This window comes from Dromaius novaehollandiae, chromosome 4, assembly GCF_036370855.1.
Source record: "Dromaius novaehollandiae isolate bDroNov1 chromosome 4, bDroNov1.hap1, whole genome shotgun sequence".
NCBI classification, from domain to species: domain Eukaryota; kingdom Metazoa; phylum Chordata; class Aves; order Casuariiformes; family Dromaiidae; genus Dromaius; species Dromaius novaehollandiae.
The window spans coordinates 10,806,438-10,818,634 of record NC_088101.1 but is presented as its reverse complement, the minus strand read 5'-3'; the positions used below and the strand labels follow the sequence as shown (position 1 = coordinate 10,818,634).

At 46.0% G+C, this 12,197-nt stretch overlaps 2 long non-coding RNA genes across 3 annotated transcripts; one reads left to right on the top strand and one right to left on the bottom strand.

Moving 5' to 3' along the window:
- The first annotated feature begins 8,966 nt into the window (after positions 1-8,966).
- Positions 8,967-10,100, top strand: LOC135328124 (uncharacterized). Of its 2 annotated transcripts, XR_010388859.1 has the most exons (3): positions 8,967-9,199; positions 9,344-9,520; positions 9,632-10,100. It is a non-coding gene; the product is annotated as an uncharacterized LOC135328124 (long non-coding RNA). The 2 variants fall into 2 exon arrangements; XR_010388858.1 differs by having other exon boundaries at positions 9,344-10,100.
- LOC135328125 (uncharacterized) lies at positions 9,992-11,417 on the bottom strand. The gene is made up of 2 exons (XR_010388860.1): positions 11,221-11,417; positions 9,992-10,195 (listed from the first exon to the last, which is right to left on the bottom strand). It is a non-coding gene; the product is annotated as an uncharacterized LOC135328125 (long non-coding RNA).
- Between the last annotated feature and the right edge of the window lie 780 nt (positions 11,418-12,197).

Below are 12,197 nucleotides of genomic sequence, written 5' to 3'. Positions count from 1 at the left end.
TAAAAGGGATTGCACCGTTTTTCAGAGGTGCAAGTTTGCCTTGTAAGCCTTATGTCTACAGAAATATTTTAGACTCCGTAATCCATTTGTTCAGAACCCTGTACCAACTTATGTCTGTGTGAGGAATGGAAGGATTCACATTTCCTTGCCAGGACGATGCTGTCTTCCCATTCCTGAGCTGATTGCGGGAGGAGGGAAAGGAGGAAAGAAAGCTGGACCAGGTGGTAGCTCATGTCCTGCACGTGCCAAAAAACTTAGTGTGAGATGACCTGAGACTCTCAATTCAGCTGCCTCCATGTAAACAAAGAGCCCTCGAAATAAAAAAATCATGCGCTTTAATCTGTTTTACTGATGCTGTATTCCACAGGCGCGTATATCGCGCAGCTCACGTCCAGCCTTTTACAAAGACTGCAACTTTTAGTAGAGCAGCTGTGTTATTGCAGCTGTTGTTTTTGCAGTGGTTTCTTCTCCATTTTTTATTGACAGAGAGGAACCGCTCTAGGATTGCTCTTCAGCCAAAAGCATGTTTTGAAAAAAAAAAGTGCCGTGTATGGTATTGCTTCTGGTCCAACAAGGTTGTCATGAAAAGCAGATGATGGCTGCGTAACGAGTTGGGAAGCCTGTCTGTTTTCATTGGCTTCAAAGGGGCTTTGAGCATTCAGGTGGTATTTCAGCAGTCAAAACAGTGCTTCTTTTTTAGGGCAGAATAGATATTCCTTATGCAAAACCAGAATAGGTTTTTCGGTGCTGTTTTAGTTGCAATAGAGAGAATAGATTTTTGTAATATGACTGAAGAATCATTTAAAATGCTCTAGACCAGAGAACAGACTATAGGCTGTAGGTGTCCAGCTGAACCTTCCTCATGTTGCCTCTGCAGCCTGTTGTGGTTTCCGCCTTTTAGATTACGTGTTCAAGTAATTTTGCACAGAAGTTTTTGAACAAGAGTGGAACAGGCAGGATTTTAACTCTCTCAACTCTTTTGGAGACGGGATAGTCTGTTCCCAATTCCTTCTCTTGCACGCTTTTCAGACATGGTGTGCAGAAAGCTGGTGGAAAAGGCACCCAAACTATTTCTGCAAGGGGTTACAAAGCAGCAGCAGTTTGTTCCCGTGCTCTTGCCTTCATTAATGGCTGGTACATGTAAACAAGGATAGTAGATTGCACCGGTGGGTGGGGAGGGGATGCTGCTCAAACCAGCATCAGTGATGTTACAAAACAGTCAACAAACTGTTTGTCTCAGCCCTCTCCTTCCATCACTCCAGTTTTTTTCCCCGTCTTTTATCAAGTTTTCAATGAAACCTCCATGGTATAGCTCGGAACACCTCGGAGGACTTCATGTGTGGTGTTTCAGATATAAACCCGTTCAGGTCCTATCTGTTGACAGCTGTGGAGTTAAACAGGTCGGCATTCCTGGCTGAGGTAACCCTTGCTCTTTTTCTCTTTGTGGGTGACTAGAAATTGTCACTGACTAATCACAACCTGCAGTGATAAGTTGGACCTTCTCTTTACAGCAAAGAAGAGACTTAGTTTTTAACCTCAGGACAGCTGGTGTTTGTGAGTAGTCTCAGAGATCCGGTGCAGACCAGGCGCTTGGACTTTTACCACGAACTTAAAAAAAATGACCTGCTGCAAGAGGGAGAGATGCCCTTGCCTGTTGCGAGAGTGCCTTTACTCGTTCTGCACTCATTAGCTGCTTGTCTTGCTCTTTACTGTAAACGGAAAGGCATCCTGACCTTCTGCTGGCATCAATACCGTAGCTGTCCTGGAGGTGGTGGTGGGGAGGCAGGCAGGGTACTCCTTGACCCTTTCCTTTGGGCTCGGAAATGGTGAGCTCAAGATGAGGTTGGTGTTTATACAGGCTTCATTCACCTCACCCCCTAAAATCTCTTCAGACTTTAAATAGACTTTAATTTTTTTCTGTGGAGGGATCTGTGCATTAAACATAACTGTGCTGGAAGTCCAAGGTATTTTAAGGCCGACTTAAGTTTTATGGACCAAGGTTTAGCTGAAGAGAAGGCTCTGAAAGCTGCTCCGTCCTCTCTCGGTTTAGGATGGTTGGTGTTTTGGGCTTGGCAGCTCGTGTCAGCCTGTGATGCCTTTGTGGCAGTGACTGACGAGTGCCTTTCGGAGAGTGCTTACGTGGTCCCTGTTTGCCTCCGAGACAGTGCGGCAGCGATCTGAGCTGTGCGTCTAACCTGACTGCTGGAATCCAGGTGAGGGGATGTGCTTTTTTCATTTTCCTTTGTTTTGTGGGGTTGGTTGGTTGCTTTGCTTGGCTAGTTGGTTCTTTGCGTGCACGTGTCATCGCTGTGGCAAGCATCTCACTCTGGAGAGGCTTTTAAACCTTGAAGATTTCCGGAACAGAATTGTACCGGCCTTTGGAGCCGCCTCGTGTCTCGCCCTTTTTGCCCCATCTGTTCCAAGCTGAGGAAAGGCTTGTGGCTGACTGCTTTTGCTGTCACGACCAGTAGCACTGCAGTGGCAGAAAGAGGCCCATGTCCTTCTCCTTTGGAGCTCTAGGAGCGAACGGAGACAATGTCATCTTTTCCGGAGTTGTTCTCAAGGCTCCGGTAGGTTGAGATTTGTGGCATAACTTGCTCCCGGGCTGAGCGCTCCTTTAGTCTTTGAATTAGCTGCTGCTTGGACTGTAGCTGGCAGCTCTTTACAGGAACCTTGTGCTGCTGCTAATGGTTACAGTATTTTGGCAGAGCCCAGGTTTGCAGAAGTGCTCACATATTCGAGCAGCGCCAGAGAGCACTGAGGCAGTTTTTCCCTGTGAAAGGGGGTGGTACTGGTTAGAAAGCAACTAATGAGATGAGCTGCTTTTTGGTTAGGTACAGAGAAAGTATTTACGTGGGAGGTGAGAAGTTCAGTGGACTGCAAAGCGGTTTTCTGTTATAACAAGATCTAGAAGAGGGACATCGGTGACTTAGCAGATTTTTGCTCTGGTTGGGGCAGGGGAAGAGTATTTAATCCTGACAGCAGTAAGAGTCTAAGCAATGGAGGATGGAAGCGTCTTGAGTTTTTCTTCAGAGGTGTAATTTTTAATGCAGTAAAGATGTGAGAGTAAAAGATGGTGGTGATCTTATGAGCCAGAAGGAGGTATGATGATTTTTCCAGCTGATTCTTGGAGCTGAAATACTGATTCTAGAAATGTTTGAAAGACAAGGTAATGCCTAGCCGAATAGAGCACAAGCGATAGGAGGACTGAGACACTTATTTGGTGCATAACACCTGGGTGTTTCATGTCTTTTTTTCCTGTCAGGGGTTCTCCAGTTGCAACTGTCAGTTGCCTTGAGTCCTCAAAGGAAAACAAGGGAGCTGCTTAACACGAACTGCTTTTCGGCGGCAGTCTGATAGACTGAGCTTATAGCCATTGTCCTTGTGTAATCTTACTCGGAAGCTCGTGTTCATCTTGTAGCTTCTATGGATTATTTTGGCTTTCCAAGATAAGAACCAAGCACAGCAGCAGCTGCTGGACTGTTGTACCAAAAATGGATTTTGAAAAAGGTTGGAAATTGCTTCAGTAACCAACAGGCTGCTTGGAAATAGTTTTGAAAATTCCATCTGTCTCTTCTTCAGAATACCTTTAAAAGCATTTTTTGCTTGCAAAAGTTTGATTTAGATGTTCTTGTTCCTGAGAATTTCCAGGTTGTCCTCTGTACATCGTGACCTTGACATAACGAAAGTTGAGGAGGAATCTCAGCAGGTAGTCTGTAGAAATTGTTGTTTCAGGTGGCTTTTTTGTATCAGAAATGCGCTTCTGAAGGCTTTTGTTTGGTTTTCCTCTTGCTTTTCAGTAGCTGCCTTACACTTCTCCAGCACTAGAAAAAGAATCCTTCAGGGGCTCGAATAGAAAATGTGATTTCTCCATCTCTTCATGTTTGTCTTGGACCCCCTGCTAATCCTTCAACTTTGAGCTTGGCATGAGGAAGCTTTATTTGATCTATGGGGGGGGGGGGGTTAGTCAGGTCAAGGGATTCTTGAATTATGGGGCGTTGGGGGTCTCAATGCCTGGTCAAACACAGAAAGTTCACTTTAGCGGTGCATTTGGGGAAAAGTCCTGATTCAGAGATGTTCGCTTTGCACCTTTCAGTAGACAAAATTGAACACTGCAGTCCTGGATTGGTACAGAGGAATTGATAGAGGTGAAAAAAATATATTTCTAAACACAAACACATTGACATGGATGCATATCTTCCCGAGTTTGTCTTGTGCATGCCACTTACCTGTCTTGCCTGATTTTTGGGTTTTTTTTAGTTTTTAACTGGGGCTTTTCTTTAATACACGGTGTTTAATAATGGGTGTTTTCCTCCTATTTCAGCCGAAAACTAAACCCGAAGCTCAGGCTCAGCCTCCTCGCGTACGTGAACAGCGTCCAAGGGAAAGACCAGGTTTTCCACCCCGAGGACCTAGACCAGGTAACGTGGATCGGTTTGTGTCCCTGCTTGGGGCTAGTTAGTGAGATGGGTCTCCTCGAATGGTCTGGCCTGTAACTGTGGCTGTACTTGGCTGATTATGAACTGTCTGTCCCTACTGTCTTCAACTGGAAATGGGGAAATACGATTTGTAGTCCACACTGAGATGAGCTATTGCACAGATTCAGGGTTATTTCTAAGCTTCTGTTCTTTTGAATCGTTTATTAATAGTCAGGCCACTTGCTTGTATGGCTGAATACCCTTCAGGTGGCTTGATGCAGTTGGGAAAAGCTAGTTTTCAAATCTATTGGGTTTTTTTGAGTGAGCCCTAACTTTTGCTGACTCTTGGGAATGAGAGCTCTTACATGCCTGTCCTTATGGCCTGTAGTGCTCTTTGTTTTGGCCGAAAACCTTCCCCCAGGCTGCTGCTGTGCTCTGCCCGGGGAGGCTGCGGCAGGGCCGCGGTGTCTGTGCCACAGCCCCAGTGCTGAGCGTGGGGGGCCGCGGGGCGCCCGGCGGGGTGGGCACGGCCGAGCCGGGTGCCTGGGGTGGCTCGTGGTGGTGCTGGGCCTCTCCTGAAACGCCCTGCACTTCCTTTTTTTTGTGTTGTTTTTCCTTCCTTTTTTTTGTGTTGTTTTTCCTTCCTTTTTTTCCTGTTGTTTTTCCTTCCTTTTTTTCCTGTTGTTTTTCCTTCCTTTTTTTTCTGTTGTTTTTCCTTCCTTTTTTTGTGTTGTTTTTCCTTCCTTTTCTTTGTGTTGTTTTTCCTTCCTTTTTTTGCTCTTTTTCCTTTCCCTTTTTTTGTTCTTTTTCCTTTCCCTTTTTTCTTTTTCCTTTCCCTTTTTTTGTTCTTTTTCCTTCCCTTTTTTGTTGTTTTTCCTTCCCTTTTTTTTTCTTTTTCCTTTCCCTTTTTTTGTTCTTTTTCCTTTCCCTTTTTTGTTCTTTTTCCTTCCCTTTTTTGTTGTTTCTCCTTTCCCTTTTTTTTGTTGTTTCTCCTTTCCCTTTTTTTGATTTTCTCCTTTCCCTTTTTTTTGTTGTTTCTCCTTTCCCTTTTTTTCTTTTTTCCTTTCCCTTTTTTATTCTTTTTCCTTCCCTTTTTTGTTGTTTCTCCTTTCCCCTTTTTTTGTTGTTTCTCCTTTCCCTTTTTTTGTTGTTTCTCCTTTCCCTTTTTTTGTTGTTTCTCCTTTCCCTTTTTTTGGTTGTTTCTCCTTTCCCTTTTTTTGGTTGTTTCTCCTTTCCCTTTTCTTGCTTGTTTCTCCTTTCCCTTTTTTTGGTTGTTTCTCCTTTCCCTTTTTTCTTTTTCCTTTCCCTTTTTTTTGTTTTTCCTTTCCTTTTTTTGTTGTTTCTCCTTTCCCTTTTGTTGTCTTTCCTTTCCCTTTTTTGTTGTTTTTCCTTTCCTTTTTTTGTTGTTTCTCCTTTCCCTTTTGTTGTTTCTCCTTTCCTTTTCTGTTGTTTCTCCTTTCCTTTTCTGTTGTTTCTCCTTTCCCTTTTTTTGTTCTTTCTCCTTTCCCTTTTTTCTTCTTTTTCCTTTCCCTTTTTTCTTCTTTTTCCTTCCCTTTTTTCTTCTTTTTCCTTCCCTTTTTTCTTCTTTTTCCTTCCCTTTTTTGTTGTTTTTCCTTCCCTTTTTTGTTGTTTTTCCTTTCCCTTTTTTGTTGTTTTTCCTTTCCCTTTTTTTTGTTGTTTCTCCTTTCCCTTTTTTTGTTGTTTCTCCTTTCCCTTTTTTCTTTTTTCCTTTCCCTTTTTTGTTGTTTTTCCTTTCCTTTTGTTGTTCTTTTTCCTTCCTTTTTTGTTGTTTCTCCTTTCCCTTTTTTTGGTGTTTCTCCTTTCCCTTTTTTGTTGTTTTTCCTTTCCCTTTTTTTGCTCTTTTTCCTTTCCCTTTTTTTGCTCTTTTTCCTTTCCCTTTTTTTGCTCTTTTTCCTTTCCCTTTTTTGTTCTTTTTCCTTTCCCTTTTTTGTTCTTTCTCCTTTCCCTTTTTTTGTTTTTTCCTTCCCTTTTTTTTGTTGTTTTTCCTTCCCTTTTTTTGGTGTTTCTCCTTTCGCTTTTTTTTGGTGTTTCTCCTTTCCCTTTTTTTTTGGTGTTTCTCCTTTCCCTTTTTTTTGGTGTTCCTCCTTCCCCTTTTTTTGTTCTTTTTCCTTTCCCTCTTTTTGTTGTTTCTCCTTTCCCTTTTGTGTTGTTTCTCCTTTCCCTTTTTTTTGGTGTTTCTCCTTTCCCTTTTTTTTGTTTCTCCTTTCCCTTTTTTTGGTGTTTCCCTTTCCCTTTTTTTTGTTTCTCCTTTCCCTTTTTTTGGTTGTTTCTCCTTTCCCTTTTTTTTGTTGTTTCTCCTTTCCCTTTTTTGGTTGTTTCTCCTTTCCCTTTTTTGGTTGTTTCTCCTTTCCCTTTTTTTGTTCTTTTTCCTTTCCCTTTTTTTTGTTTCTCCTTTCCCTTCTTTTGTTGTTTCTCCTTTCCCTTCTTTTGTTGTTTCTCCTTTCCCTTCTTTTGTTGTTTCTCCTTTCCCTTTTTTTGTTGTTTCTCCTTTCCCTTTTTTGTTCTTTCCTTTCCCTTTTTTTGTTTCTCCTTTCCCTTCTTTTGTTGTTTCTCCTTTCCCTTTTTTTTTGTTGTTTCTCCTTTCCCTTTTTTTGTTGTTTCTCCTTTCCCTTTTTTTGGTTGTTTCTCCTTTCCCTTTTTTTGGTTGTTTCTCCTTTCCCTTTTTTGTTGTTTTTCCTTCCCTTTTTTGTTCTTTTTCCTTCCCTTTTGTTTCTCCTTTCCCTTTTTTTTGTTGTTTCTCCTTTCCCTTTTTTGATCTTTTTCCTTCCCTTTTTTTGTTCTTTTTCCTTTCCCTTTTTTGGTTGTTTCTCCTTTCCCTTTTTTTGGTTGTTTCTCCTTTCCCTTTTTTTGGTTGTTTCTCCTTTCCCTTTTTTTGGTTGTTTCTCCTTTCCCTTTTTTTGTTGTTTCTCCTTTCCCTTTTTTGTTCTTTTTCCTTTCCCTTTTTTGTTCTTTTTCCTCCCTTCTTTTGCTGTTTCTCCTTTCCCTTTTTTTTGTTGTTTCTCCTTTCCCTTTTTTTGGTTGTTTCTCCTTTCCCTTTTTTTTTGTTTTCTCCTTTCCCTTTTTTGTTGTTTTTCCTTCCTTTTTTTTGTTGTTTTTCCTTCCTTTTTTTGGTTGTTTCTCCTTTCCCTTTTTTTTTGTTGTTTCTCCTTTCCCTTTTTTTTGCTGTTTCTCCTTTCCCTTTTTTGTTCTTTTTCCTTCCCTTTTTTTTGTTCTTTTTCCTTCCCTTTTTTTTGTTCTTTTTCCTTTCCCTTTTTTTGTTGTTTCCCCTTTCCCTTTTTTTGGTTGTTTCTCCTTTCCCTTTTTTTGGTTGTTTCTCCTTTCCCTTTTGTTGTTCTTTTTCCTTTCCCTTTTTTTGTTCTTTTTCCTTTCCCTTTTTTTGTTCTTTTTCCTTTCCCTTTTTTTGTTCTTTTTCCTTTCCCTTTTTTTGTTCTTTTTCCTTCCCTTTTTTTGTTCTTTTTCCTTCCCTTTTTTTGTTCTTTCCTTCCCTTTTTTGTTTATTCCTTCCCTTTTTTGTTGTTTCTCCTTTCCGTTTTTTTTTGTTGTTTCTCCTTTCCTTTTTTTTTGCTGTTTCTCCTTTCCCCTTTTTTTGCTGTTTCTCCTTTCCCCTTTTGTGCTGTTTCTCCTTTCCCCTTTCTTTGGTGTTTCTCCTTTCCCCTTTTTTTTGCTGTTTCTCCTTTCCCTTTTTTTTGCTGTTTCTCCTTTCCCTTTTTTTTGCTGTTTCTCCTTTCCCTTTTTTTTGCTGTTTCTCCTTTCCTTTTTTTTTGCTGTTTCTCCTTTCCCTTTTTTTGCTGTTTCTCCTTTCCCTTTTTTGTTCTTTTTCCTTTCCCTTTTTTGTTGTTTTTCCTTCCCTTTTGTTGTTTCTCCTTTCCCTTTTTTTTGCTGTTTCTCCTTTCCCTTTTTTGTTCTTTTTCCTTCCCTTTTTTTTGTTCTTTTTCCTTCCCTTTTTTTTGTTCTTTTTCCTTTCCCTTTTTTTGTTGTTTCCCCTTTCCCTTTTTTTGGTTGTTTCTCCTTTCCCTTTTTTTGGTTGTTTCTCCTTTCCCTTTCTTTTGGTGTTTCTCCTTTCCCTTTTTTTGCTGTTTCTCCTTTCCCTTTTTTTGTTCTTTTTCCTTCCCTTTTTTTGCTGTTTCTCCTTTCCCTTTTTTTGCTGTTTCTCCTTTCCCTTTTTTTGTTGTTTCTCCTTTCCCTTTTTTTGGTTGTTTCTCCTTTCCCTTTTTTGTTGTTTTTCCTTTCCCTTCTTTTGGTGTTTCTCCTTTCCCTTTTTTTTGCTGTTTTTCCTTTCCCTTTTTTGTTGTTTTTCCTTTCCCTTTTTTGTTGTTTTTCCTTTCCTTTTTTGGTTGTTTCTCCTTTCCCTTTTTTTTTGCTGTTTCTCCTTTCCCTTTTTTTTGCTGTTTCTCCTTTCCCTTTTTTTTGCTGTTTCGCCTTTCCCTTTTTTTGGTTGTTTCGCCTTTCCCTTTTTTTGGTTGTTTCGCCTTTCCCTTTTTTTGGTTGTTTCGCCTTTCCCCTTTTTTGTTTTGCTTTTCCAGGGACAGAGGAGCCCCAGCAGTGCTGTCTGGGACGGCCAGTGCAAATGCCGCAGCTTCACCCCAGCACTCCACTCGCCTCCCTCCTGCCCCGCGCGTGGCCCCACTCCTGGCTGGGGACGACCTGCCTGCGCCCGCCTGGCTCCGGGAAACCCTGCTGGGAGCACCGCGCGGGCTCCTTGCAGCGCTGGCTCCCAACAGCTCAGCTCCAGCTCCAGCGGTGCCCCGACCTGCGCCCGGGTGAGGCTGCGCTGGGGAATGGCCCCGTTGTGGGGCCTGCGGTGGCTTGTGGTGGTGCTGGGCCTCTCCTGAAACACCCTTCATTTCTTTGGGGTTTTTTTTGTTTAGTTTTGTTCTCTTTTTATTTTCTTTTGACATTTCCAGGGACAGAGGAGCCCCAGCAGGGCTGCCTGGGACGGCCAGTGCCAACGCCCCCACGTCGCCCCAGCGCCGGCTCTGGGACGCTGCCGCCTGCGCGCAGAGCCTGGGACAGCGTGTCCGGCAGCAGGGGCTGCGTCCCGGCCCCTCTCACCCCCGCGGGCACCTCGGAGGCGCTTCCTGGTGAGCCGGGGGACGTTTTCCCCCGGTGCCTTCTCCCTGAGGAGCCTGGGGGGTTGTGTCCCTGGTGAGTAACAGCTCCAGCCTCGCTGCCTGTCTCTGTGTCCTGGCCAGGGGCTGCCGACACCGCGCGACGGCCTCGCGCCTCCTTTCTGCGCTCCGCAGCGAAGCCGGGAGCACCGCGAGGTTTGTTTCCTCCCGGACAGAAGCCGCCCGGCTCCCTGCTCGCAGCAGGACGATGCCTCCGCTCGCCTCCCTCCCGCCCTGCGCGGGGCCCCGCTCCTGGCTGGGGACGACCTGCCTGCGCCCGCCTGGCTCTGGGCCTCCTTGGGAGCCTGCTGGGAGCACAGCGGGGGCTCCTCGCAGCTCAGCTCCGGCTCCTTAGGGCTCGGCCTCATGACAGCAGTGGTGGTGACTGACAAGGTCGTAAATCAATCACTGTCACAGCTTGCATATTAATATCATAGTTCAATATTTCATACATACTGCACAGTTAGTTTATTAACAGTGTACATACTCCATGCACACATTGAATAAAGAGTCCAAGTCTTGTACAAATGGGGAATAAACAGGGGAACTGGAAGACGGTGTCTGCTCGTGTTTCCTCCCCAAAAAGCGCTTTCGCTCCAGAGACTATCTCAGACGCGAGGTTCGGCCTGGTGCATGCCAGCCTCCCTGCTGCCGGGGCACACGTGGATGGACCCCCACCTCCGGTGAGGGTCCACAGGCCCTGCCCACCCCCCTCCCACCACCCAGCCCAACCACCCTCCCACCCCTCTCACCCTCCCACCACCCACAAACAAGCGACTTGGCCTCTGCTTTTTGGGCTGAAAACAGATGACTGAGTCTCTGTTTTCAAGTCCTAAAAACGCAGGACTTAGTCTCTGCTTTTGAGCATGAAAACGCAGGACTTAGTCTCCAATTCTGGGCTCTGAAACCAGTTTGTTGAACCTGTTCTTGAGCACCAGAAACGCAGGACTTAGCCTTCATTTTTGAGCTCTAAAACACAGGACCTATTCTTCTCTTGGCCCCCCCCCCCCATTCAGCTGCCTTAAGACTCTCTTTTTGAACCCCAAAACGCATGACTTAGCTTCTGCTTCCAAGCACTGAAAACACATGACTTGAGCTTTTTTTTTCAGGGCTCAGAAACAGAGGCTGTCTATTTACCCACCCCTGCAGCCTGTGTGTGATGTTGGGGGGGGGGGGAGGAGAGCCCACCCACAGCCCTGTGCCTCCTTCTGGTCCCACATGCAGTTTCAGGGAGTGCTTGGGAACTGGGGTGGGGGCAAGCCTCACAGTGGGCTTAGCCCTGGTGCTGTGGGGCAAGTCAAGGAAAGGGTGTCTCACTGCTCTCTGGCCATTTCGGCTTTATTTCCCTTCAGCTATCACTGACTTTCCGCATGCACAGGGGCAGGGGCACGCACACGCGCGCACACACACCCCTCTGAAAAGCCAGAAGCAGCAGATGCTATCACTACCCGACCAGGCAGAAGTAGTTTTTATTGCCTGCTCTCACAGTCCTGGTGAGGAGGCTGCGGCCACCTTGAACCGTGTAATTGTCCTGAGACTGAGTCTGCAGACGCATGTGGAAACGGGGCTAGGGCCAGCCTCTTGCTCAAGTTTCTGACACGCCAGGGACACAAGGTCCCATAAGGGGGGGAGAATGCAAACAGCACCGTGCGGTGACCCTGCATGGTGCTTACCATAACCCCACTCTGGGCTGCAGAGGAGCTTCCAAGGACAATACCAACTTCTGCCCGCAAGTCTGCAATGCCCATCAGCTCCATGCCAGCTGGAACGACACAAGTTACCCATCTCTGCAGCCAGCAAAAAAAAATATCATCAGGACCGGGAAGAGATAGGGGGCTCCACTCTGCCCACCCAAGCCTAGACAAAACCCTAGCTGTGCTAAGGACAGGGCCCTGCCCAGACACACACCCCCCCGCCCCGCCCCAGCTACACAGGTGGCAGCAACAACACAGTCCCTTTAGGCTCAGCACCCAGCTCTGACCTTTAGATAACAACCAAAAGCAGACAGCTATTCTGACCTTTAGATAACAAACAAAAGCAGATAGCCGTAGGAAATCTGCATTGTTTTTTCTTCACCAGCTTCTTTCTGGCCTCCAGCACTGGGGTCTGCAATTAGAGAATTATCTGGCCAGGCTGCTGCTCCCCCCACACCTGAGCGCCTGACTGGGACTGGGTGAGGCTGTTCTCAGCAGAAGGAAGGATCCACTGGATCCCAAAAGAGGTCTGGGGACAGAGCAGACGCCCTGCACCACCTTCTGCCACCAGCAAACCACTGCTAAGGTCTGAGTTGATCCAAACCGTAAGGGAAGAGCCTGCACTACGGGCTGCTAAACCAGAGGCCTCCTGCCCAACCTGAAAGGAAGAGGGTTTAATAAGTGTACAGCAGCCCCCCCCCCCCACCTTCCTCTTGCTCCCCCACCGCGGCGCTACCCCCGCGTTGCCCCACGTACCCGCGGGGCCCGGCCGCGGCTGCTCACCCCGGCGCAGCACGGCGGGGCGGGGGGGGGGAAAGACGGTCACGGCGCCTCGGGGAGCCGCGGCCAGAAGCGCGAAGCCGCAACGCCGCCGCGGCCGCCGGCAGAGCCGGGCAGCGCTGCCGCCGCCCCCGGGCCGCGCTCGCTGCACCGCGGCAGGCCCGCTCCCCCCGCCG